This window comes from Anabrus simplex, chromosome 4, assembly GCF_040414725.1.
Source record: "Anabrus simplex isolate iqAnaSimp1 chromosome 4, ASM4041472v1, whole genome shotgun sequence".
Lineage (NCBI taxonomy): Eukaryota > Metazoa > Arthropoda > Insecta > Orthoptera > Tettigoniidae > Anabrus > Anabrus simplex.
Genome location: NC_090268.1, coordinates 149590044 through 149615858, shown reverse-complemented (window position 1 = coordinate 149615858; position 25815 = coordinate 149590044).

Below are 25815 nucleotides of genomic sequence, written 5' to 3'. Positions count from 1 at the left end.
ACACTGTGTAACGCCTAGACAGTATTTCACTTTCACGCCCTCCATGGCTCTTCCATTCCTTTCACCAACAGCTATATTATTTCAATTATTCTATTTTTGCTTCTAATTAGATTTAAGTGGCTAAATGTGACCAATACCTAAAAAGAAACAAACAAAACTCGCTAGTGGCACTTTGGACATTTTCTTTTCCTAACTTGGCGATTTTAGCCATACTTATTTTGGGCGTTTCTACTGTTAAATTTCCGTGTGGCTACAGATTTGAATATTAAGTTACTAGTTCGAGCATTTTGTGAAATAATACATACAGTATATTAATGACAAGTTAATAAAATTAATTAAACACATCCGTTTAAAAAATACGCACCAAAAATTTCGATTCGACTTTTCTCACACGTTCGTCTCCCTCCGGTTTTTCACATGATTCGTTCGTAATCTGTTTACCCTCCAGGGTCGGTTTTTCCCTCGGACTCAGCGAGGGATCCTACCTCTACCGCGCAGTGTCTTGGAGATCCCGACTGGGTCGGAGATACAACTGGGGAGAATGACCAGTACCTCGCCCGGGCGGCCTCACCTGCTATGATGAACAGGCGCCTTGTGGAGGGATGGGAAGACTGGATGGGGCAGGCATGGAAGAGGGAAGGAAGCGGCCGTGGCCTTAAGTTAGGTACCATCCCGGCATTTGCCTGGAGGAGAAGTGGGAAACCACGGAAAACCACTTCCAGGATGGCTGAGGGGGGAATCGAACCCACCTCTACTCAGTTGATCTCCCGAGGCTGAGTGGACCCCGTTTCAGCCCTCGTATCACTTTTCAAATTTCGTGGCAGAGCCGGGAATCGAACCCGCTAATCACGCTAACCACTATACCACAGAGGCGGACTTTTGACATGATACCAAGTAGATTTAAGAGAGAGGTGTGCAAATTTTACAAGGAAGCAAAAAACAAAAAAACAGTAGTTATAGGAGTTCAAAATCGGTTGCCTCACAATATCGAAATGATTAGAAAAATATCACTGCTGTGAATGAAGTCTCAAAAAGAGTTAAAAAGCCATTCACATATTTAGTTTCAGAATTTGGAAGGAGTATTGACAAAATTGAAAATCGATGGAGGAATATTTTTTTCATAAGAGGGTAAATAAGTCCTCCACGGTTCAATTCTAGCTAGAATGAATGAAGTCTCAGAAAGAGTTAAAGAGCCTTCAACATATTTAATTTTAAAATTTGCAAGGAGTATTGACAAAATTGAAAATCGATAGAGGACTACTTTTTCAGAAGAGGGTAAATAGGTCTTCCACGGCTGAATTCTGGCTAGAATGTAGTCAGTATAAAGATGCAACAGTAGAAAGGCTGTGTTTAGAAATGATTTCGTTTGCTCTTTCGGCCCTAACTTTGCCTCATCCAGGCATAGAATTCAAGTAAGAAACAGACTGAAAACAAAAATCTTGTCAGCCGTTTTGAGCGTAATGACAACGGCGCGACATATCGAGTTCTTCTTCTTTTCCTACCGCTTTTCCCACACCTGTGGGGTCGCGGGTGCGATCTGTGTCGCACATGTGGATTTGGCCCTGTTTTACGGCCGGATGCCCTTCCTGACGCCAACCCTATATGGAGGGATGTTATCACTATTGCGTGTTGCTGTGGTGGTTGGTAGTGTAGTGTGTTGTGTGAATATGAACACCCAGTCCCCGAGCCAGAAGAATTAATCAGAAGCGATTAAAATCCCCGATCCGGCCGGGAATCGAACCCGGGACCCTCTGAACCGAAGGTCAGGACGCTGACCATTCAGCCAACGAGTCGGACGCGCGACATATCGAGTTAATATTTCAAATTATCAGTATGACCAACACTCTAGCGCTCATATACCCGGTTCACGTTGTTTCCTACCATCCTGTATATATGAGGAATTCTTATATTTGTAAACCAGTTCGAATATAAGATGAGGACTTTCCGGCATCTACGACTATATTCACGTCACACGCTCGTATTAGTGTTCATCTTTCACGTGATCAGGAAATGGACTTCCTTTACCGAACGTTTTGCAAGAGGCGGCTTAGTGCTAGGAATTAAGCATTTAACTTCATGAGTTATATACTTAACACTCCTACATGACCTGCATCTTAATAATGTTCAACTCATGTCGCTTCTACTTTCGGTTCCCTCCCTCCTCCACGCAATTCAAAGAGTCATCGTTTTTATGACTTCTTTATCACCGCATGCATAATCTGAGTAGGCAACGCGTTCCTTTAGATCCTGTCGCATGAACTGACGAAGATGTTAGGATTACTGTAGTCTGCACAACTTTCGGCAGTGGGATGTAAAGCCAATAACATTATTATTATTTACCTTCTTGTGTAACCTTCTTCTACAGTGGATTTTTCTAAACCATTTTTTTGAATTATTTCTCCCAGCTATTTGAATTTCTTTACTTTCTCTATTCGAACAGTATAAATTTTGGAGCATTTTTATGTTTATTATTATTATTATTATTATTATTATTATTATTATTATTATTATTATTATTATTATTATTTATCGGTATGGCCATCTGTGGGCCGCTTTTACACAATCTTCCTTCTATCACGCAGACTGACACCCTTCTCTTTACACTCTCGCCAAAGATTCTTGAGTCTTTGATTTCTTCTTGCTTCCACCGAGATGTTCCGTGGCTTCGCAAGTTGTTCTTCAGACGCATTCATTCCCGCAACATTCTTCCTATTATGTCCTTTCTTTTACATCCTCCTCCTTAATACCCATTTCTGCCAATTCATTGTGCACCTGATTATTATTATTATTATTATTGTTACGGAGTTATCCGTGGAAGGCAGAGGTGAAAGAAGGTGCGGGCTGGAATGGGTCTAACTAACTACAAGTCCGAAAGATGACTTAAAAAAAAAAATTAAATAAAGGTTATATTTTCAACTGATAACATGATTGAACAATTTTCACTAGGTGAAATAACAAAGGAAAATCAACTACAACGCAACTTTACAAACGAAAGCACAATTTAAGAGGATATTACAAATTCTGGGCTACGAGCCCCAAAGTCTGAGCACTCAGCTCACAACCACAAATTACCAAAGGGCAGAAAACCCTTCATTACATGGAGGACTTGCTCCCAACTTCACATCTCAAGCCTCTCTAAGGCACTTTTACTACAACACCATAAAGAGCTGACCCGCTGTCGATCTTTCAAGCCTATAAAGGCAATAACAGACTATTACATTAAACTGCCATCAAGACACAACTTATAAAGAAACAGGGGTATCTCGTACCCAATCTACTGGGCCTTAGTGGGCAAATACTAGGTTAATTTAAATGGCCCAAAACGCAAAAGGGATGGAGGCGTGAATTAGCACTCCTAAATACACATTTCAAAACCTAAGTGGCGCTAGGCCGATTACACAGGGGCTAATCCCAAGCTAGGGAGGTGAATCGTATGAGAAAACTTTAATACATTAAGGAAGAGAAGAAACGGTTATGAAAACGTAGTCACCTCAACTTCAAAATGAAAGGGAACTCGAGAGGGTAAAGCACTCTCTATCCCCGCTTTACAGTTAAAGAGATTTGTAGTTTTTACATAGATTGAAATGGGATTTACATTTTAAAGATATGGGTTATATATTAAAGGTTTCGAACCTTCCCCGCGAGTTAAATTGCTGAGCTAGCATGAAAAGATGTTAAACGGCCATTACCTTGTTGAAAATCTGTTGCCCGAAGAAAGAGGCGCATCCCGCCCCCTGCTACATATCCACACGCTAAGCTAGATGTTATTGAAGTGGCGCGGAGACAAGAAAATCAGCAGTTTATATGCCCTCGCGGAAAATTCGAGACCTTTCATGAATGATTAAGACTCGCCCACAAAAGTTTATTGGCTAACAGCAAAAGTTACACACAAATCGATGAAGAAACACCTTATTGGTGGAAAATTAATTACATAAATTTAGGATTGGTTACATTCAAAACAGGCGGAAAGAAAGCTTAATATTGCCAACCCACAAATGAAAGAACAAAATTTAGTAAAGACAAAACTTATGAATTTCTCCAAGAGGGTTCATTCCTTTGCACCAGAGTGCATTATCATAGTTTTTTAGTAGAGATATCTGTTTGAGAATGTCCGCACTTCTTGATCAACAAAAGCAAATCAAAAACACCCACTGACATTTTCTGATAAACAGTAGAGTTGATTCAGTTGTTACAGTTCAGGGTTTTTCCTGTAGAGAGGTACTTTAAGGCGGAAAATTCAAATTTGCAGCGTAGAGGTGTAGCAACCGGTACAATTATTATTATTATTATTATTATTATTATTATTATTATTATTATTATTATTATTATTATTATTATTATTATTATTATTAATATTATATTTAGTTACATCGGATTGACTCAAAACATGACTTATGACGACGGTGGGATAGAACAAGGCTTGAACTGGAGAAGAAGGGACCGTGCCCCAGCATTCACGTGGTGTGAATATGAGATAACACGGAGAAACATCCAGTGCTGCTCACATTGGTTACCAAGATGTGAGTTAGCATACGGGAGATACTAGGTTTGAATCCCACTGTAAGGAGACACCAGCGTGTCGGAATTTTGTTCCGGAGGAGTTCCTTACCGTTCTGGGGGGGGGGGGGCGGGAATTTCTGAGGGTTCTCTTTAAGTGGATTAGTGGTACAGTGTCAGTGTCGGTCACCGTATCCCGAGATAGCGAGGTTCAAATCCGGTAGAAGTAGTCGGATTTTTGAAGGGTGGAAGAACGTCCATTCAACACTCCATGTCGTACGATGTCGGCATGTAAAAGATCTATGGTGACGTGGATCGATACCGACAAGATACATTAAAATACCCAGCCATACACGCCCAAGAGAGATTCTGTTTACCCTGCCATGTAGTAGGCTTCGAGTAAAACGGAACGTCGAAATTGACTGGCAGGCAGGCAGGCAGGCAGGCAGATGGTGTCATATTAAAATATCTGAACACGACAACTGAGGCCATATTATTATTATTATTATTATTATTATTATTATTTAGTGTTTGCTTCGTTATAAGCAAAGCAAGTAGACTATGCCGTTTTATGTGACTGTTGATGCCGTGATCATAGTGGAATACGAACACAGCGATCTGATTTCACATTTCAAAAAACTCCACACATATTGGCTGGAATTCGAACAGCGCCCGCCATGATGAGAAGTCAGTGACTGTGCCACTCGGCTAGCACGACCCACATTACATGTCCTGTAACCGAACAGGTTAGCTCAGTACTTTGCGGCACGGCCAGTTACGGCTGCTAGCTCCTGTGCTTGGGAGACAGACGGGTTCGAATCTCCCATCGACCATTCTCGCAATTGTCTTCCATGGATTCTCATTTCGACTCCAGGCAAATTCTGGGATGGTACATTACTTGAGGCCGCTGCCATTTCCTTCCAAACCCTGGTCCGTACAGTTACATCTGCACCTACTAACAAGGGAGAAGAAAATGTGAGAAAAGCCGAATGGGAATTTTTGATGTGTTTTAATGAAACAGGAATGTGTAATTAATTTTATTTTCGTTAATATAAGAATTATTTCAAAAAATATCCTAAATAGCAATATTAAAATCTGACTACACAATAAAAACGCCCAGGTAAATACGGCTAGAAATGACCAACTTAGGAAAGAAACGTGGTCTAAATGCCATTAGTGGATTTTTCGTACATTTGTAGCTAACTTCATACTCCAAATGGACTGATCTAGCCACTTAGTGGCCAAGTTGGTAACCCTGCTCACACAGCGGTAAACCTAGCTCACCCGTGTGGTGTTTGCTGGGGAAAGCAGCTACTGAACTAGCGACCCAACATGTCCTCGGACACTCCTGGCACTCAAAGCGATACACTAAAAAGAAACCTCATTGTGTGTGTAATACAGTCTGTTTCAATAGTATATGAATTTTGCCTCATATTTTTATTGGACGAAAGGCATGCATTATGTATGATTTTGCTTGAACTCCATCGCTCTCTGATACATTCCTTACACATTCAAGTCCATAGCCCATCTCTTCTACGTACCGTGCAATAATTGAAGAACTCCCCGGAATAAGGATATAACCAACACATTTTTGAAAAGTGAGATTCCAGTGGAAGTAGGATGTATCATCACTTCTATATGCTGTTGTGTCATCTTATGTCTTACATTTGAACTTCAAGCTAATATAAAACCAGCAGAACATTATGCTCTGTGGCGTAAGGATGGATCATCCGTCAAGACGGTGGACAGTGCTTGTGTTGGTTCATCACCAGGTGTAATAGATCATTTACAAACAGCCATAGACAAAATCATTTCAGTGTTTTGAAATATTTTCTTGACATTGCTGTTATTGTTTTATTACAATAATTATGATTATTAGTAGGGGAGCAATAGCGGTTCTAAGCCACCTCGTCAGTATTTTTGCTGCTAAGTCAGCACCAGAGGTCATTTACCCCTAGCAGTACACATAGGCGGGTTCTGATCCCGAGGTCATTGACTCCTAGTATAGTAGAATGGCTAAGCCGATTCGCGGATTTTGCATAAGAGAGCAAGCCTAACCTCACAGCCGCCATCTTGGAGGGGCCTAACCTCAGTTTTACGGCTAGATGCCGTTTCCGACGTGTATTTTGCATAGGAGAGCAAGCCTAACCTCACGGTCGCCATCTTGGAGGGGCTGACCTCAATGTTGCGTTTAGATGCCCATCCTGACGTGGACAGTCGCTATCTTGGAGGCGCCTAACCTCAGTTATACGGGCAGATGCCCTTCCCGACGCTAACTGTCGTTATCTTGGAGGGGCCTAACCTCACTTTAACGGCTAGATGCCCTTCCCAACGCCATCTGGAGTAGTAGGCCAATGGAGATTCTCGCGAAGCCATCTTAAGTAGTAGGGCAATGGGGATTCGCCACACCTAACCACGTGGAGTAGCGTAACTACACACGGCCGTAGTTTTACAGCCAGATGCCCTTCCTGACGTGAATTGCAAAATATGGCGGCTATACAAAGGCTCTTATGAGACAAACTCCTGGAACCTATGTCAGGGGTTACTGTGCAAGATGGCGGCTATACACAGGCTCTTATGGAGAAAACTAGCACAGAGGCTACTGTGCCCGGCGGGGCACAGCCGCGTTCCTCCTCTTCCTTCTCTGACGAGGCATAAGAGGTCAGCTCATGGCTTTATATCTCCATCCGACAAGTCTAAACATCCATAACTATGACGAAGCTATATTATGCTTAAGGCTTTATGCATCACAGCAGTGAGCACGTGCTATTATTCTGTTTCCAACATGCAGCGATGACGTCATAATGGTTATGCATGTTTAGACGTGTTCGTTATCAGCACTTGAGGTCATTGACCCCTGTTAGTACACCTAGGCGGGTTCTGACCCCGAGGTCATTGACTCCTAGTGTATGGCTAAGCCGATTCGCGGATTTTGGGCTAGTTTTCTCCATAAGAGCCTGTGTATGACCGCCATCTTGCACAATAACCCCTGACCCAGGTTCCGGGAGTTAGTCTAATAAGAGCCTGTGTATAGCCGCCATCTTGTGCAATTCACGTCGGGAAGGGCCTTTATAGATGGAATGAGTGCGAATATTATTGATAGGTGTAAGGAGGCAAAGGAATGCAATAAATAGAACATTTTGAATTCCGTGAAATATTTATTGTATAATTATTTACACAATTAAACAAACTACTATCAGTTATACAAGAGTCTGGTTATGTTGTCGTCAAGGTTGTTGTACTCCTTAACAGCTTACTGCGAAGAGGTAACATTTCTTGTTTATGAATTATATTATACTGTGTTAGACTTCAAAAAGAAGATAATGCAGTTCTAACCTTGTTGTTATTCATGTGTTGTGTTGTTATTCATAAAGGGGAAAAGTTCATCCATATACTGTGTACAGTTTTTTTTTAATCTTCGGATTAGGTCCATCCCAATCATCATCACTATTTTTACCTCGATGTTTGTAATGACGTTTACAGGGTCTACATAAAGCTACATCGATTGACATCTTAATGTGGAGAGGAAGGATGTCCCAAAATGCATTTACGAAAGGAGCAGCGTACGTAGATAAAAATCCTGGCTGTAAACATTGAATCAGATGTTTTGGCATCTGATATAAGGTTCTATGTTTATACGAAGGTTGGAACTTAAATAGTGGTAACTATTTACTTACAGCCGATACAAAATAGTTACATGTTAGCAACCTTTACTGTCCTTCAATGTGGTCACCAGCGTTGTGTATAACCCGTTGCCAGCGATGTGGAAGTCGTAGTATACCTTTAGCAGAGCCTGTTCTGTTCATGGTGCGAGTGGAGCGATCTACTGCCTGTCGAATCTCTGCAACAGTTCTGAAGCGAATGCTCACGAATCGTCTGGTTTCGATCAGTGTCCAGTAACGCGGCAAGAGCATGCAGTTCTTCTTCTTCACTGACGCTTGTAGGACTACCTGCCCGATGAATGTCCGCCACAGTTTGCCGACCATCGTTGAAGGCTTTTACCCAACGTGCCACTGTTCTGTAAGGCAATGCAGATTCCCCGCAAGCCTCTTGAAGACCTTGATGACACTGTCGTGCTGTACGAAATATGGCACATTCAATCGTGACCCAACTCCGTTGTTCCTGTTTGGAAAACATAGTGACAACGTTACGTTAGACCGCTAGCTCACAAGTGACTGTGTTTCTCTCTCTTGTGCGCACGCAGGTGATGTGGGAAGGGCGAGTCCATTTGCTCTGAGGTAAGGTAGGTATGTAACCAACGTGTGCTATCAGCGACAATATTAGATTAAGTTGCATAGCGTCTCCACAGCAGTGTTGCCACTATTGAAGTTCCAACCCTCGTAGAACATCTTAATAGCCTCACTTACTTGTGTGAGATAAATAAGATGTTGCGTATTAGCATACGAAAAGCACGCACATTGACAGTTTTGTTTGTTATCAAGACGAGTGTCTGTAACCGTGTGGTCCTTTTCTTCTTTCTGTTCCATAGCGTACGATGTCGAGGCACATACTAATGTTAATGATAAAGGGCTATCGTTATTTATAGTATTGTAACAATATTCGTTAGCGAATCGTAAGTAACATCCCTGAAATGATTAATACAATAGGCTGTTGTGTTAGCAGGAATGTTTTCAGATGTTTCAAATTCTAAACCAATATCAACAGGAGATTATTTTATAGATTCTTTCATGATAAGGCCGAGCAGATCCTGTCGTGTGGAGCGCAGCACCCGATTTACCGCGCCAACTACCCAGCAGATTAGGTCGTGTGTAGAGAGGCCTTTGCAGAGAGGTACAGTGGAACTATTCCAGATGACCACCCCCTTTAATCCAACCGCCCATTTTCTCAACTACTTTTATCCCGCTCATAGTGATATTTTCTTAAGATCAACGTGTTTTCAATCTCTTTCTCCCTTTTCTCGACCACAGACCTTGAATTTTTGAGATAGATAAACAATATATCCCATTTAGAACGACCAGAAAACTGAGAGAAAAGTATTTATAGTGCAATATTTTACAATCGTTCAACAAAACAATGAGCACATGGTATTGCATAAGTTTCTCGCAGTTACATTTTCTTGAACCCATAAATATGTTTTTGGTGAGTATCCGCAAGATTTTTATCTGCACGGGAGGTCAATTGAACTTTGGTAATAATTAATCTTAAGTCTGATGTGATAAAATATTAACCGCGAGGAACATACAATACCAAGCGCTCATTCTTTTCTTGAGTGACTATGCAGCATATCTCTATAGCCCCCTCCCCCTACATGCACTCTTCTCGAAATGACCGATTTTCGTTGTTGCTAGCGAGCTGTGACTGTGCGTAAGGGGAAAATCGAACGTCTTTCACCGAAGTAACAAATTTCTGTAATAAAGGAGAGGGATAAATGGCAAAAAATCCGGAAACAATTATATTGTTAATCGTAATAATTACTTAAAGGAACAGGAGGAAAATGCGAAGAAAGACATAAAAAAAAGAAGACGCAACGGCCATAAGAAGTAGTGAGCACTGCGGTTTTTGAGTGGTGCAATGAATCCCATACTTAGGCATTACCTTTAGGAAGCGATTAACAAGCTGGTATTGGTTTCAAGGGGTCCTGGATTCAATTCCAAACCGGCCTTTAATCTTAATTAGACTTCAGAAGGGTCTATCTGTGTGCGCGTGCGTGTGTGTGTTTCGTTCAACATTTTATTTCATCCTAGCTATCATTGCAGGTTTCCCAAGAGCGTGAACTCGGAAGAACTGTACTAGGTCATTATGGACGCGATATGCCATTCTTCTTCTTCTTCTTCTTCTTCTTCTTCTTCTTGCATTCCGGCCTTCTAAGGACCACGTTACAATTTCAATTGTTCCTTCTTAGTTGTTCTTTCCTTTTCTTCCAGTATTCTTTCATTGTTTCACTGTGTTTCTTTTTCCTGTCTTCAGTCCACTTTGTGCCTGTTTTCTTTTCCTTCCTCCCTTGGAATCCTTCCATTTGTAAGACTTTCTTCCTAAAAATCTTTCTTTCCAATAATTCTTCTTCTCGTATGTTGTTCCTTTCCAGGTCTTTCTTGACTTCTTGAATCCAGGTGGTAGTTGATTTCTTTTCCCAAAGGTACTTGAAGATTCGTTTAGTTAGTCTATTGTCATCCATTCTGTAAATGTGTCCAAGAAATAGCAATCTCCTTTTTCTTATTGTTTCTGATATGTTTTCTACATTCTGGTAAATTTCATTGTTACTTCTTAATTTCCAAAACTCTGCAATTCTTAGAGGACCTAATATTTTCCTTATAATTCTTCTTTCTAATATTTCTAATTTATCAATCTTGTAGTTCAGTGCTAGACATTCACTGGCATAAAGGCATTCTGGTTTCACTACTGTGTTGTAGTGCTTTATTTTAAGTTTTCTTGATAAGCACTTTTTGTTGTAAGTATTCTTAGTTATACCGTACGCTCTTTCCATCTTTTGTATCCTCTCCTCTATAGCAGATTTTTCTAAACCATTTTCTTGAATTGTCTCACCGAAATATTTGAATTTCTTTACATTTTCTGTTTGACCAACATCCGTTACTAAAAACTTTGGGGCACTTTTTATATTCGTCAAAAATGTTGTTTTCTCGGCAGTGATTCTCAAGCCTGTCATGTTGGCTGTCTTTTCACGGAGATTGACTTGCATTGCTGCATCTGTAAGGCTTTCTGAAAGTATGGCAAAGTCATCTGCAAATGCTAGGCAATTTATTGCAACACCTTTGTTCTTCTTCCCCAGCATGAGTGGCAATATTTTAGATTCTTTCAGTTTTTCATTCCAAATTCTTACAGTTTTCTCCATGACACAATAGAAAAGGAGTGGAGATAGATCATCGCCCTGCCTGACACCTGTATTTATTTTGAAAGGTCGAGATACTTCACCCATTATTATTATTATTATTATTATTATTATTATTATTATTATTATTATTACCTTACGTTGACCGATATTTTAGGAAAAATCCCTCCAACTTGCTTCGAATGCGGGGTCGATAATTTCTCCCCAGAAGCGGATGATTGAATATTTTTCGTCGAATGTCATCTTGCGAGCAGTTTAAGGAATATTGTGATGCACATTTTAGCAGTGCTAGTAGTTCATAGTTTGATCGAACCCCCCAACACGTTATCAGAAGACCAGCGCTCATCGGTCTGAGCCACTCTGCCAGGTAAAATAATCTTTACTCGCCTGTCATATATGTATTGTTCATATTAAGAACATATATTTGGTGGGGATTTTTCGTTTTTATTCTCACACTGAAGAGCTTGCAATTTGCCTTTCAGGTTGAGTGTTGATTCATTGAAAACAACTCATTGACCGGGACATGAGGTTCTAAAATGGGTTGCATTGAGTTTTAGCATTCTTTCACGTGTTGCCCAGCAGGACGAATGGCGTGACTGATTGCTGGTACCATGCCAAAAGACAGTGATGGGAATCATTACAGAAAAGAAAGTCAGAAGTAAAACAGTTTCCGCCTCGGGGATTGTAGCACGTCGTCTTTTCTGCTTTTTAGGTATTACGTAAAGTGATTTCCCCTATGACATCATTGACAAGAAATTCACGCTCTACTGCATTTTGCTCTCAAGCCAACACTTTCCATATTCCCTTAGTGCGGTGCGCATGACTCAACATATTCCAATCGAAAATAATAGGGCATATAATATTAAATTTCTTCAACAATTTAGCACCGATAGCTAGGGTATTTTGTAGGATATGCACAGCTCAACAGTTGTTCTTTAGGAAGTTTAGAAAAATAAATAAATAAATAAATAAATAAATAAATAAATAAATAAATAAATAAATTTATAAATACATAAATAAATAAATTGAACATCAACCACGTTGGTGAGAGGCCAGTGACGATGCCACTCGTCTATCACGCTCCTAGAGAGGTACATGGCCCCGAGGCTCAATGCGACTTCCTCAGCAATGAGTAACAATTTAGTTCACGTTGTAACCGTACATAAATAGAAACCCGAACCCAAGGGACATATCATATATTGTAATTGTGATATATATATAATGAATATGAATCGGTCGAACAGGGGAGCCTATACGCAGCAGAATGCTTGTCAATGAATAGGAAAAACAATTTGAAGATATCAGAAAGAAAGAAAAAAATATATTAAGAGAAATCTTAGGTGATCATAAGAAAGGTGATATTAAGAGAAGTAATGAAGAATATAGGAAGACTGAAAGAATAACGGATACGATGAAGGAAAGGTGACCGATGTTTTAGGACACTTAGAATGAATGACAATAGATTAACCAAGAGAATATTCAATCACTTGAACAACAACGCAAATACAAAGGCACATGGATACTAGAGATGCGTAAAAATGTGAAGGAAGCCAGACGCAGACAGACAGAACAGACTAAGATTCAAACAACAGCTGAGAATGTGTAAGGGTTTCCAGGATTCTACGTAAACAAATGAGGAGAGGAAAAGGTCGAAGGAGGGGTGGAGGAAGAAGAAAGCTAACGTAGTCCTTAGATGGCCGATACCGAAAGTAAAATGAATATGTGAATCAAATAGTTATAAGACGATACCGATAATTTATTCCCTAGACAATAATTAATATATGGTTTTTATAGCATAAACGCACAGTATATTATAATAATGGTTTAAAGCTCCATGTAGAGAGAGCACTTCTTGATAGTTGAATGTCAAGGTAACTATTGGTCTGTTGAAAACAAGTCACCTTTATAAACAGAATTTTGAGAAAAACTTGCGACGCCGTTGTATGCCGGAAGACAGCCCGAGCTAATACATGTGAGATACAGGCTAATCTGCGGAAACAGTGGGTTCTGATGGTCCGCATGTCTTTCAGCCATTTGCTTGATCAGTTACAGCCAAATATATATTTGTATATTTAAATGAATTAACCAAGCCTGGTATATAAATAAGTGTGCGCTTGGTAGCCTATTGACTTTCCTGCAAGCCTACATGGTGTTTTAGGCCACTGTAGCGTCATTCTTCTTGAGATATTCAGACTCGCATTCTTCTTCTTAACTATTTTATCTGACTACCGTCCTTTTGTAACAATCGTGTGTCGTCTCTTGGCTTGAAACACAGTTGTAAGTGCAACGTATCGTGATATCTTATAAGTTAGGTGCGACGACCCTCATAAAATTACGAGATGTACTCAATTTTCTTAGGTACTCTCATATCATAACACTCGATACAGTCCATCTCTTGTTTCAGGTCCAGTCCGCCATCCGTTGATCCTCGGTTGGTGTCTCGATCCACGCAATTACCTATATTCTACATCTAGAGAATTTATACACATTATTTACACACGATTGTATACGAAAATACGAATACCATATTTCGAACATACGTTGTCATATTTATTGTTTTCCCATGATAGCGACTCACATAACTGTGTGTGTCTGTAACACACTAATGAGAATCGCAGTAAGTCCATAATGTAGACACGTACAATGGTGTCTAGTTCAATGTTCCAGACTCGCATCTGACACTTGTTGAACTAAACATCCATACATAATAGTTGGAAAGTTTTATCAAGAGTATATTAAACTGACATTGTCTATAAACTGTTTGGAGGTTTGGCATTGACTGTTAAGACATGGAGTGATATGTTGACGCGGTTTTACGCTGAGGATCAAACGACTGCAGGAATGTTGAACTTTCTGTAGTCTACTCGATAACTGTGAGTTAAGGTCACTGTATACAACATCACAGTAATCAAACGGCATTATTAGAGTTTCCACGAGGTTAAATTTTGTTGCTAGAGGAAGATTTTTGTTTATCGTTGCAATGGATGGAGGTATCGATACACTCTTGAAAACAAGTATCATTTACATGCTCTACCCACGAGAGACCTTCATCAAACCTCAGTCCAAGACGTTTTACTCAGTGCAACATAGTGTCATGTAACACGTCAGGAAGGTTCCCATTTCTAATGTACGAGGGCTGATTTTCTTCAAACTCTGTTGGGCTAAAATGATTTTATCTGTAACCATTAGTAGTTTCAAACTTATTTTTCCACATAATCGCCAAAACGCTTTAGGCATTTTTTGTATCGTGACACCATCTTTCCAATGTCCTCTGCAAAGAAGTCTGCCGCCAGTGAGGTAATGTGCGTCTCGAGAGCCTCTTGAAGTTCTTCGTTTGTACGCCACAAATGGAGGTTTATGATCAGTGAACTTTCTACAGCAATCCCAAGGTCTTGCCGTGCACTATTGTGACTCAACACTTAGGATACTGGAAACTTTGTTCACTTTGGGTCGCAGCAAAGTTGACTGACGATCACAAAAATTAGGGATTGGCATCAGCCGTAATGATTATTACGCGTTACCATAGTAAGGGGGAAGAGTTTTTAAAGTCTGTCGTTATTGGCGATGAAACGTGGGTCCTGTATGACACTCCAGAAACCAAAGAACAGTCTAAGCAGTGGATGAATTCTTCTTCTCCAGACAAGCCAAAGAAAGTCTGAACTGACACTTAGGAACAGGAAAACAATGGTTGCCGTGCTTTTTGGGACAATATATGTGTATTATTGGTGGACTTCATGGATCAGGAGGCTGTCCAGACGCACATTACCTCATTGGTGGCAGACTTCTTTGCAGAGGGCATCGGAAAGCTGGTGTCACGATACGACAAATGTCCAGATCGTTTTGACAATTATGTGGGAAAGTAAGTATGAGACTAGTAAACGTTTAGTGATAAAATCATTTTGTTATTTTTAATGTGTATTTTTGTTACAGCCCATCGGAGGTTGAAATAACGGCCTTCGTAAGTTGCGGTTCTTTGCTGACCTATTGTAATAATCTGAGTATTTTGAGGGTTGATTCTGAGTCCATTTTTTCTAGCCCAATTACAAAACAATGACAGTTCAGAACTGAGTTCTAGTATGGTTTATGAAATGTTACATGGGTTTGTAAACCTTCAGTTCAGTTCTCTAAGCATTTTCTGGAAGGCTTTAGAGTTTTCACCAACTACTGCCATATCAGTGTTGCCTCCAATGTTGGCTTCTCTCTTCCTAACCAAACTTTCGCAAATTATTTCCTCCAAGTGAAGGTTGAACAGAGGGTGATAAACAGCCATGTCCAACTCTTATTTCTAGACCGATTTCTTCTGATAAATTCTCCTCATATTCTCGCTCTTGCTGTTTGGTTGAAATACAACTCCTTGATCAGTCATCTTTCTCTCTGTTAAAGAACGTGATTTTCAAGTAGTTTAATAAGCTTATCCCACCTCACTCTGTCAAACGCCTTCACTAAGTCTACAAAGACTATATATCGTCATTGTGCCTAGAAAAGCCGCTATTTGGTATATCGGGTGGGAAAAATGAAGATGGCCCGTAAAATATTTACAATAGGACTGACGCAGGATTTTCCCTTGTTATTCAACATCACAGAAAATTCTGAAATTGGCCTCATCTGAAGAAATGAAAAACTGAGGATCCAAAAGTCCTGAGTCCACTCAGAAACCACCGGCAGAACTCTGGTTCGTCTGGACGCTTTAACGCAAGCACAACAGTAAATGTGTATGGATATAGACGCAGGTCCTCTTCGATAATGTTTCGACACGACGATCTCTGTTACCACTTGAACATATAAACGGCGAGGAGATTTCGTCGAACTTCGTTCCAGGCTTCCTTCACCCGAGCAATGTTTTCTGGTGTTCGAACTCTTCTCGGATAGTTATGGATTTTATTCGCTACAGAGCCCGTTTCACGCTATTTTGTCACTACGTTTTCCATTGCAGATTTTGCTGGAGGTTTTGCCAAAACCCTTCCAGTCTTAAACTCTAGCACAAACACTTCCGCAAACACAGGTCGTGCTTCACACAACCCTCGACAACGAACAACGCGCGGTTTAATCCTGAGCACCATTTGGTTTTGCGTTCAGTTGGTCGCTACACACGTCTGCTCCTCTCACTCACACGTAATGACACAGCGACGTAATCGGGAGATACGCACGTGCAGACATGTGACAACATCCGATTGGTACATCGAAATAACGGTATCCAGCATTTGCTGTGATGGAGAATTCTTCTGTTCTTAAACAAGAGCCAATTCCGCGTCAGTCTTATAAATTTTTCCGGGCCAGTTCTATTTACGTAGCCTGTATTATTTCAGCCTTGATCCCTGACCAAAAATGTTCTGTCATAAGGCTCAGTATTGCATGAACTGTATAAATAAATGTTCGTTCTAAGTGATACATGTGCTGCGGGTCAGTATTTCAAGGCACAACTGATACACTTTTCAGTTCTTCCCTGTGTATCTTTCTCCTATAAATCTCAATAAATCTGTGGCATCCCTTGAGTCTTCCCCGCGCATAAATATCCATCTGAAAGTCAAAAAAAGCATAAAAGAGATTTCCACTTTTGGAGACGCTCATAACCCTGATGTTTTCTCAGTCTGCAACAGAAGTGAGTTCCAGGTTAATTGTTGCGAAGCAAAGGCGTCTGAGTATAGTGTTGGCAACACTATCCCGCTTAGTGTTGAGGTTATACAGGGTGTATCCGTGATGTTACAAACTTTCGGGGATGATAATAATAATAATAATAATAATAATAATAATAATAATAATAATAATAATAATAATAATAATAATTTCGTGTGGCTATTTCTAGCCGAGTGCAGCCCTTGTAAGGCAGTCCCTCCGATGAGGGTGGGTGGCATCTGCCATGTGTAGGTAACTGCGTGTTATTGTGGTGTAGTATAGTGTTAAATCTGGTGTGTGAGTTGTAGGGATGTTGGGGACAGCACAAGCACCCAGCCCCCGTGCCAATGAAATTAACCAATGAAGTTAAAATTCCCGACCCATTCGGGAAACGAACCCGGGACTCTCTGAATCGAAGGCCGGTACGCTGACCATTCAGCCAACGAGTCCGACTTTGGGGATAATGGAGGATGGCAACTGGGTCAATCCAATCAATCAATCAATCAATCAATCAATCAATCAATCAATCAATCAATCAATCAATCAATCAGTCAATCAATCAATCAATCAATCAATCAATCAATCAATCAATCAATCAATCAATCAATCAATCAATCAATCACTACTGATCTGCATTTAGGGCAGTCGCCCAGGTGGCAGATTACCTATCTGTTGTTTTCCTAGCCTGTTCTTAAATGATCGCAAAGAAATTGGAAATTTATTGAACATCTCCCTTGGTAAGTTATTCCAATCCCTAACTCCCCTTCCTATAAACGAATATTTGCTCCAATTTGTCCTCTTGAATTCCAACTTTATCTTCATATTGTGATTTTTTCTAGTTTTAAAGACACCACTCAAACTTATTCGTCTACTGATGTCCTCCCACGCCATCTCTTCTCTGACAGCTCGGAATATACCATTTAATCGAGCAGCTCGTCTCCTTTCTCCCAAATCTTCCCAGCCCAAACTTTGCAACATTTTTGTAACGCTACTCTTTTGTCGGAAATCACCCGGAACAAATACCTAGGTACATACAATGATCCCCAAAAGGAACTTTCACCCCATCAACACAGTAATTAAAACTGAGAAAACTTTTCCTATTTGTGAAACTCACAACCTGACTTTTAACCCCGTTTATCATCATACCATTGTCCACCGTCCATCTCACTACACTATCGAGGTCACCCTGCAGCCGCTCACAATCTTGTAACTTATTTATTACTCTGTACAGAATAACATCATCTGCAAACAGCCTTACCTCTGATTCCACTTCTTTACACATATCATTGATATATATAAGAAAACATAAAGGTCCAATAATACTGCCAGAACATCATGCAATGATGCCATGCCTGATGCAGGGGGACGATATTTCGAACATTTGTTGTAAATGGAGTAGCTTGTGGGACTTGTACAGGTAAACGGATTTAAATGAGTAGAATTTTGCTTAACGTTTGACTCGATCTTTCCCGGAATATGGTTCCTTATCTCAAATTGCTCCATTTACCGTCCTCCCTCATTCCTGAAAGTTTGTGAATTCATCACAGATACACCCTGTATAGTGGAAACCTTTATAGAGATAGCTTTGCTTCGCTGTTTATTTTGAACATTGTAAAAGGAAGCCAACATGCTAAGTCAGAGTGCACCCGCAGGTCTTGTATTCGCGCTCTACCTATTCTGGGGAAGCGAAGTACTGTAATCAAATGGCTGAAATCCCGGACGATAAGCCAAGTGTACGTAGAGGTTAGCGAGGTAGACAACAAAGCGAAGGATGGCCACGTAAGATCCGCAAGATCGAAAGATTGGCTCTGATATATACCGGTGCGCTGTAAACAGCCCATATACATACTTCATTATAGCAGATAGAAGTTTTCATTATACAACTAGTAAACCGAGTGGTAAAAATAGTATCAGTAGTGGTGGCTGCCACGGTGGATTATAGGTAGATTGTGCTACCTAATCCCAAGTTCGCGAGTTCGACACCGACAGTTAAATGAAGGACGGTGATCCCCTGCCTGTCGTAAGAGGCGACTGAAAGTGGGCGACCAAGGGATGATTAAATTAGAACCATGAAACTACTTGTGATTAGTACAATCACGCGGGGAACAGCATGGGTCGCCTTTACTTGCAAGTAGTACCTCTATATTAGGTACACAATAGGTTTGTGATTAGTAGGCTTATCTGGGTTTATGGTACCTGTGATTAGTACCACTATATGCGGAACACAACGGGCTTTCTCTGCCTGTGATTAGTACCATTATGTCAGAAACACCACGGTCTTACCCTGCCTGTGATTAGTACCATTATGTCAGAAACACCACGGTCTTACACTGCCTGTGATTAGTACCATTATGTGAGAAATACCACGGGCTTTACCCTGTCTGTGATTAGTACCATTATGTGAGAAACACCACGGGCTTTACCCTGCCTGTGATTAGTACCATTATGTGAGAAACACCACGGGCTTTACCCTGCCTGTGATTAGTACCATTATGTCAGAAACACCACGGTCTTACACTGCCTGTGATTAGTACCATTATGTGAGAAACACCACGGGCTTTACCCTGCCTGTGATTAGTACCATTATGTCAGAAACACAATGGGTCTGCGTTACCTGTACGACGTACATTACTCGTGAGTAGTACCATAATGTGTGGAACTCCGTGAGTCTACGCTAATTTCGATTAGTACCGCAATATGAGGAATACCATGGTTCAACTTTACTAGCGATAAATAACATTATGCAGGGCCGTTGACCTGGATTTTGGACCCCTTTAGATAACAAGCATCATCGATTCAGGATTGTGCTTTGGAACTAGCCCCTTGTTCAGTACATATTATTGTTTTAAAATAGTTTTTGGGAAGGAGGTGTATTGCGGGTCGTAAGTTGTAAGTTAATAACAATTTATCATCGTCGTCTTTTTGAATTCTATTCCGTGGATCGATTTTGGAATTATTTTTAACTTTCAGTACTGTGAGTTGGATCCGCTGATTGGTTTAAAATCATATTCATCCATTCATTCTTCATCATTGTTAAGTTTTGAATATGGTCAGTGGATGAATTTGGACTTTTAAATTGTCATTAAATTTCGTCCCATTTCTTACCATGAGGGGCCGATGACCTAGATGCTAGGCCCCTTTAAACAACAAGCATCATCATCATCATCATGAAGGACGGTCAAAATACTTTGCGCTCCGTCATTATTGCTGGTATGTTAAGGATCTCCGGTAGTATATACACACTTAAATTAAATTAGCCATAAGAAGTCCAGTAGAATTCGACTTCCTTTCTTAGACAGCACCACACGCGGTATCTCGAAATTGATAGGTAGTCGCCTAGATCTTATTTACGTCGCACTGACAAAGATAGGTCTTATGGCGACAAGGGATAGAAAAGGGCTAGGAATCGGAAGGAAACGACTGAGTCAACTAAGGTATACCCCAGTGTTTAATTGGTCTTAAAATGGGAAACCACAGAAAACCATCTTCAGAGCTGCCGACAGTGAGGTTCCAACCCACCATCTCCCGAGTGCCTAACACCATCACCACTTCAGAAGGTATCCAGTTTGGGAGCTCATGCCATACCATTGTTATAATTAGTATTAAATGGATAAGGACTTGCCTACTGGAGTAGTGAGGATAAGCGTGAAAGGGGTAATATTGACATAAGTGTACGGAACACACAGTTCTATCTGAATCTGGTAATTCTACCGAACAAGTGGGCCATGTAGGTATCAGCTTGCATTCGGGAGATAATGGGTTACAACCCCGCTGTCGGTAGCCCTGAAGATTGTTTTCCGTGGTTTCCCCATTTTCTCACCATGCAAATGCTGGGACTGTACCTTAATTAAGATCATGATGATGATGATGATGATGCTTGTTCTTTTAAGGGGCCTAACATCAAAGGTCATCGGCCCCTAATGGTACGAAATGAAAGAAGAAAAATTGCAAAGGCATCCACTGACCAAAATAAAAATAAAATATGGCATGAAGAATGAATGGATGGACAGGAACTCAACAAAACACAAAACAAACAAACAAAAACCAGTGGATCGGACTCAATACAGATCGAAAATAACATTATTACCGACCAAGGAACCACTTATAAAGCACAATGATGCTTGGTGTCTAAAGGGGGTGCAAAATCCACGTCTAAGCCCCACAGAATTGTACACGTCGCGAGTAAAATAGAACCATGGTATGTGTCATGTTGGGGTATTAATCAGAAGTAGCGAAGACACACGGTGTTCCACAAAAGATGGTACTACTCACAAGTATTGCAATACGTACAAGTAACGCAGACCTATGGTGTGTCTCACACAATGGCCCAACTCAGAGTCAACGCAAACCGAGAAGGTTCCCCACCTAGGTGTACTAAACACGGGCGCCGGTATTCCCGTGGTGTTCCTCACATAGTGGGTACTAATCACAGGCAACGCAGACCCACGGTGCTGCTCATATAGTGGTACAACTCACAGGCTACGCCCAGACCCGCGGTGTTGCACACATGGGTACGACGCACGGGTACTGGAATCCACCAGGCCAGGCTTTAACTGCTGCTAATCACAAACCTATTTCGTACCGAATTTAGTGGTACTACTCGCAAGTACAGGCAACCTATGGTGTTCCACGCGTGATGGTACGATTCAAAATTAGTTTCATGGTTCTAATTCAGTCAGCCCTTGATCGCCCCTTTTAGTCGCCTCTTACGACAGGCAGGGGATACCGCGGGTGTATTCTACATGTGCGTCCCCCATCCGCAGGGGGAAATGTGTTTGGTCCGCGAGAGGTATTTTATTTCCCTCAAGTCCGCCGGCAAGCCGGTTAGGACCCCCCTATCCGCCACCTGGGACGCGCCACGTGGGAGTATCACCTCTCCCCCTGCTACGCCTGCGTAGCAGGTTTGTGGAATTAAGATCATGGTCACTTCCTTCCAGCTTCTACTCATTTCCTACCCCATCGTCGCCAAAGGACCTATCTGTGTCAGTGCGACATAAAACAACTTTAAAAAATGGTTTGTTTCAATAAATAATTGGGCGTTTTTAGTTCTCTGACCATCGGGCTGCATTTTGCGATTGGATAGGATACAGACAGCTAAGGACTTTATTAATATAGGCCATATATATTTCATTCTTTGGTTAAAATAAAAAACAAGCCTACGGTACTTTAAAAAAATACCAAACCCCATGGCGCAACAGCCCCGAAGGACCATGGCCTACCAAGCGACCGCTGCTCAGCCCGAAGGCCTGCAGATTACGAGGTGTCATGTGGTCAGCACGACGGATCCTCTTGGCCGTTATTCTTGGCTTTCTAGACCGCAGCCGCCACCTTACCGTCAGATAGCTCCTCACGTAGGCTAAGTGAACATCGAACCAGCCCTCAGATGCAGGTAAAAATCCCTGACCTGGCCAGGAATCGAACCCGGGGCCTCCGGGTAAGAGGCAGGCACGCTACCCCTACAAAGCGGCTCTGGCACTACGGTACTTAGGTTGAACAAAAGAAATATTGCGCCGTGCTGGGTGTATTATACGGTTGAAGCGCTGGCCTTCTGACCCCAACTTGGCAGGTTTGATCCTGCTCAGTCCGGTCTCCTGCGGGACTGAATTCCGGCACCCCGGCGTCTTCGGAAACAGTAAAAGTAGTTAGTGGGACATAAAACTAATAACATTATTATTAATATTATTATTATTATTGTCACGGAGTTACCTATGGAAGGCAGAGGTGAAAGATGGTGCGGGCTGGAATGGGTCTAACTACAAGGCCGAAAGATGAATTAAATTTTCAATAAAGGTAATATTTTCGGACATAGCAAGGTTTAACAATAGAATTTGAAAACTTAACAAGTACAACAAGTCAACAGCTATCCAATAATCAGGGACAAGGTATAATTTTACGAACGAAAGTACAAGTTTCGGGGTCTTAACAAGTTCTGGGCTTCGAGCCCCAATTCCACAATCCTTGAGCTACTAGCCCAACTTTACCAAGTGACACATTTGTTCAAAGGGCAGAAAACCCCATCATACAAGGAGCATTAGCTTATAAAAAAAAAAACATATCAGACCTCCTAGAGGCACTTTACCACCTCAAAAAGAGCTGACCCACTCTCAATTTTCCTACTAAAGGCCATAACAGATTTTACCAAAAATTGCCCTCAAGGCACAAATTACAAGAAAACAGGGGTATCTTTTTACCCAGCCTACTGGGCCTTAATAGAAAAATAATAGGTTCATTTAAATGGCCCAAAATGCAAAAGGAATGGAGGCGTGAATTAGCACTCCTAAATACACATTTTAAAACCCAAGAGGCACTAGGCCGATCACACAGGGGCTATTCCCAAACTAGGGAGGTGACTCGTATAAGAAAAATTTTAACACATTAAGGAAGAGTAGAAAATCGGTTACGAAAACGTAGTCACCTCAAATCACAATGAAGGGGAGCTCGATAGGGTAAAGCACTTTCTATCCCCCAATTACAGTTAAAGATATATGAAGTTTTTACAAAGACTGAGAGGAATTTACATGTTTCAAGAGATAGGTTACATATTAAAGGTTTCGGACCTGCCCCGCGGGTTAAACTGCTGAGCTAGCAAGAAATAAAGATGTTGAACGACCATTACCTTGTTGAAGAGCTGCTGCCCGAATGAAGAGGCGCTACCCACCCCCTGCTACACGTCCACACACTAAGCTACGTGTAGAAGAAGTGGCGAAGAGCCATGAAAATCAGCAGTTTTTAAACCCTCGGGGAAGTTTCGAGACCTTTCATGAATAATTAAGACACACCCACCGTCTTTTATTGGCTAACATCAAAAGTTACACACAAAATCGGAGAAGAAACACATGATTGGTAGGAAATTAATTACAGAAATTCTTGATTGGGTAAAATCAAAACCGGCGGAAAGAAAAGATTAATACTGCCAACCTACAAATGAAAGAACGAAATTTAGTAAAGAGAAAAACTTACGAATACAAAATTTCTTCAAATAAAGTTCCTGCACTTCGCACAGGGTGCATGATAATAGGTTTTTTTTTTTTTGTATTTTTTTTTTTTTTTTTTTTTGGAGAGACAACTATAAGAGAAGGTCCACACTTCTTGAGCAATAGAAAACAAAACACGTTGAAATCCACACAGTATTGACAACTTGGTAATCACAACATTTTACTGTAGTGACATCTTCTGAGAAACTTATAAATTGGTCCAGTTTTTAAGGTTCAGATTTTCTCCAGTAGAGGATGATTTATTGGCGCAAGATTTAAAATTGCGGCTTAGGGATGTACCGCCCGGTACAATTATCATTATTAGATAAATATTTCAAATATATTTCACTTACTCTCTTCATTTATTCTTTCTATCATTTGCCATTTTTTATAATATTTCTATTATTATTTTAGGATCTCTTTCACTTACTGCTCCATGAACGGAAGTCCAGTCTTATAAGATAACTCATTCTTTTCGAAAAGAATTCTCGTATTTATTTCAAAATTTCACCTAGGAGGTAAAGGCGTGCTCGGTTCATCAGAAAGAACTGGGTTCGATTTCTCGTCTGGATGTCGAAAAATTTAAGAAACGAGATTTCCACTTTTGGAGGTGCAAATGACCCTGAGGTTCACACAGCCTACCGCAGAAATGAGTTCCAGGTTCATTCCTGGGGACAAAGGTGACCGAGCGTAGAGCTAACCACTCTACCGCATCAAGTGCCAAGGTTACGGATAGTGGAAGCCTTTACATTCCACCCCTACCAGGCCCTGCATGACCTGTGAGTAGATGGCTTGGCTTTCTTTATAGGATCAGTTAATAATAATATGAGTAAGTCATAATTAATCTCACCTAGACGGCACAGTCGGTGGTAGTGGTGGTGGTTATTGTTTTAAGGGGTAGTGAAACCGGGCAGCCATTCTCTATTTTCAGTAATAAGAGAGAAATTGGAAGAGGTACAACACTTCGAAAAATAAGCGTATCGGCAAAAAAAACCAGGGTAATGGTCCTAAACCTCGCAATCGTAGAGATTGGAGGAGAGCAATAATTGACTACGGCAGGTCAGACAGGAAGAGCTTGACAGAAGTAAGTCGAAGAAAGACTCAGCTAGGAACTCTGTAGTCGCCATTCCACGCTTGCAAGTATCAGCTCCACTTACGACAGGCAGAGGATTTCGTGGATGTATTCTACAGCCGCCACCGACAAGGGATGGCGCAGCTCGAATGCCGGTCAATGGAAGGGGATTTTTTGAAATGAAGACACATCACTACTGTTCCAATTTTGCATAAAGCCAGATGCTCTTGTAAATGTACCGACCTGAGGCTGGCGTAAATCATTACCTTTCGATACCACCGCACTGATCTGGAATCGAAACCGCAACCTTAATTACAGATAATCAGAACATCATCATATGAGCAACTTTAACCAGTAAAAAGTTAACAAATGTGTTCGTGAATCTTGGTGTGCGATGTGGTGTTACTGATAAAAATGTGTCAGTTTTGACCGTGTTCGGAAAACCTAATTCAAAGAGAGGTGGCAAAAATCGAGGAGGTGTGAGTATTCGGTGAAGGAAGCTTTAAGATTATGAAAAAGTACACTCTAATACAACCTATAATTGATGTTGTAATGTAGTATTTGCAGTACTATGCTGGAGTTGAAATCCGGGAACTATTTGAAGATTAAACAGTGTTGAGATTTAAATCTCTCTGTCTTAAGCACATAGGTCCTCGTAGTATTTATCGCTCCCTTAACGTGTTGGGCTTACTAAATCCACTTATTAAATGAAATTGATTTAGCATTAGCCAAGACAAGATTCTCCTTTAGAATCACAACCCCGGTCTGCTTTTGCCCTGCCCTAATTACTCTGAACAGCTCCTAGTGTTTGCTCTCTTTAATGAAACTCCCGGAATTCTACTCCAAGTGGG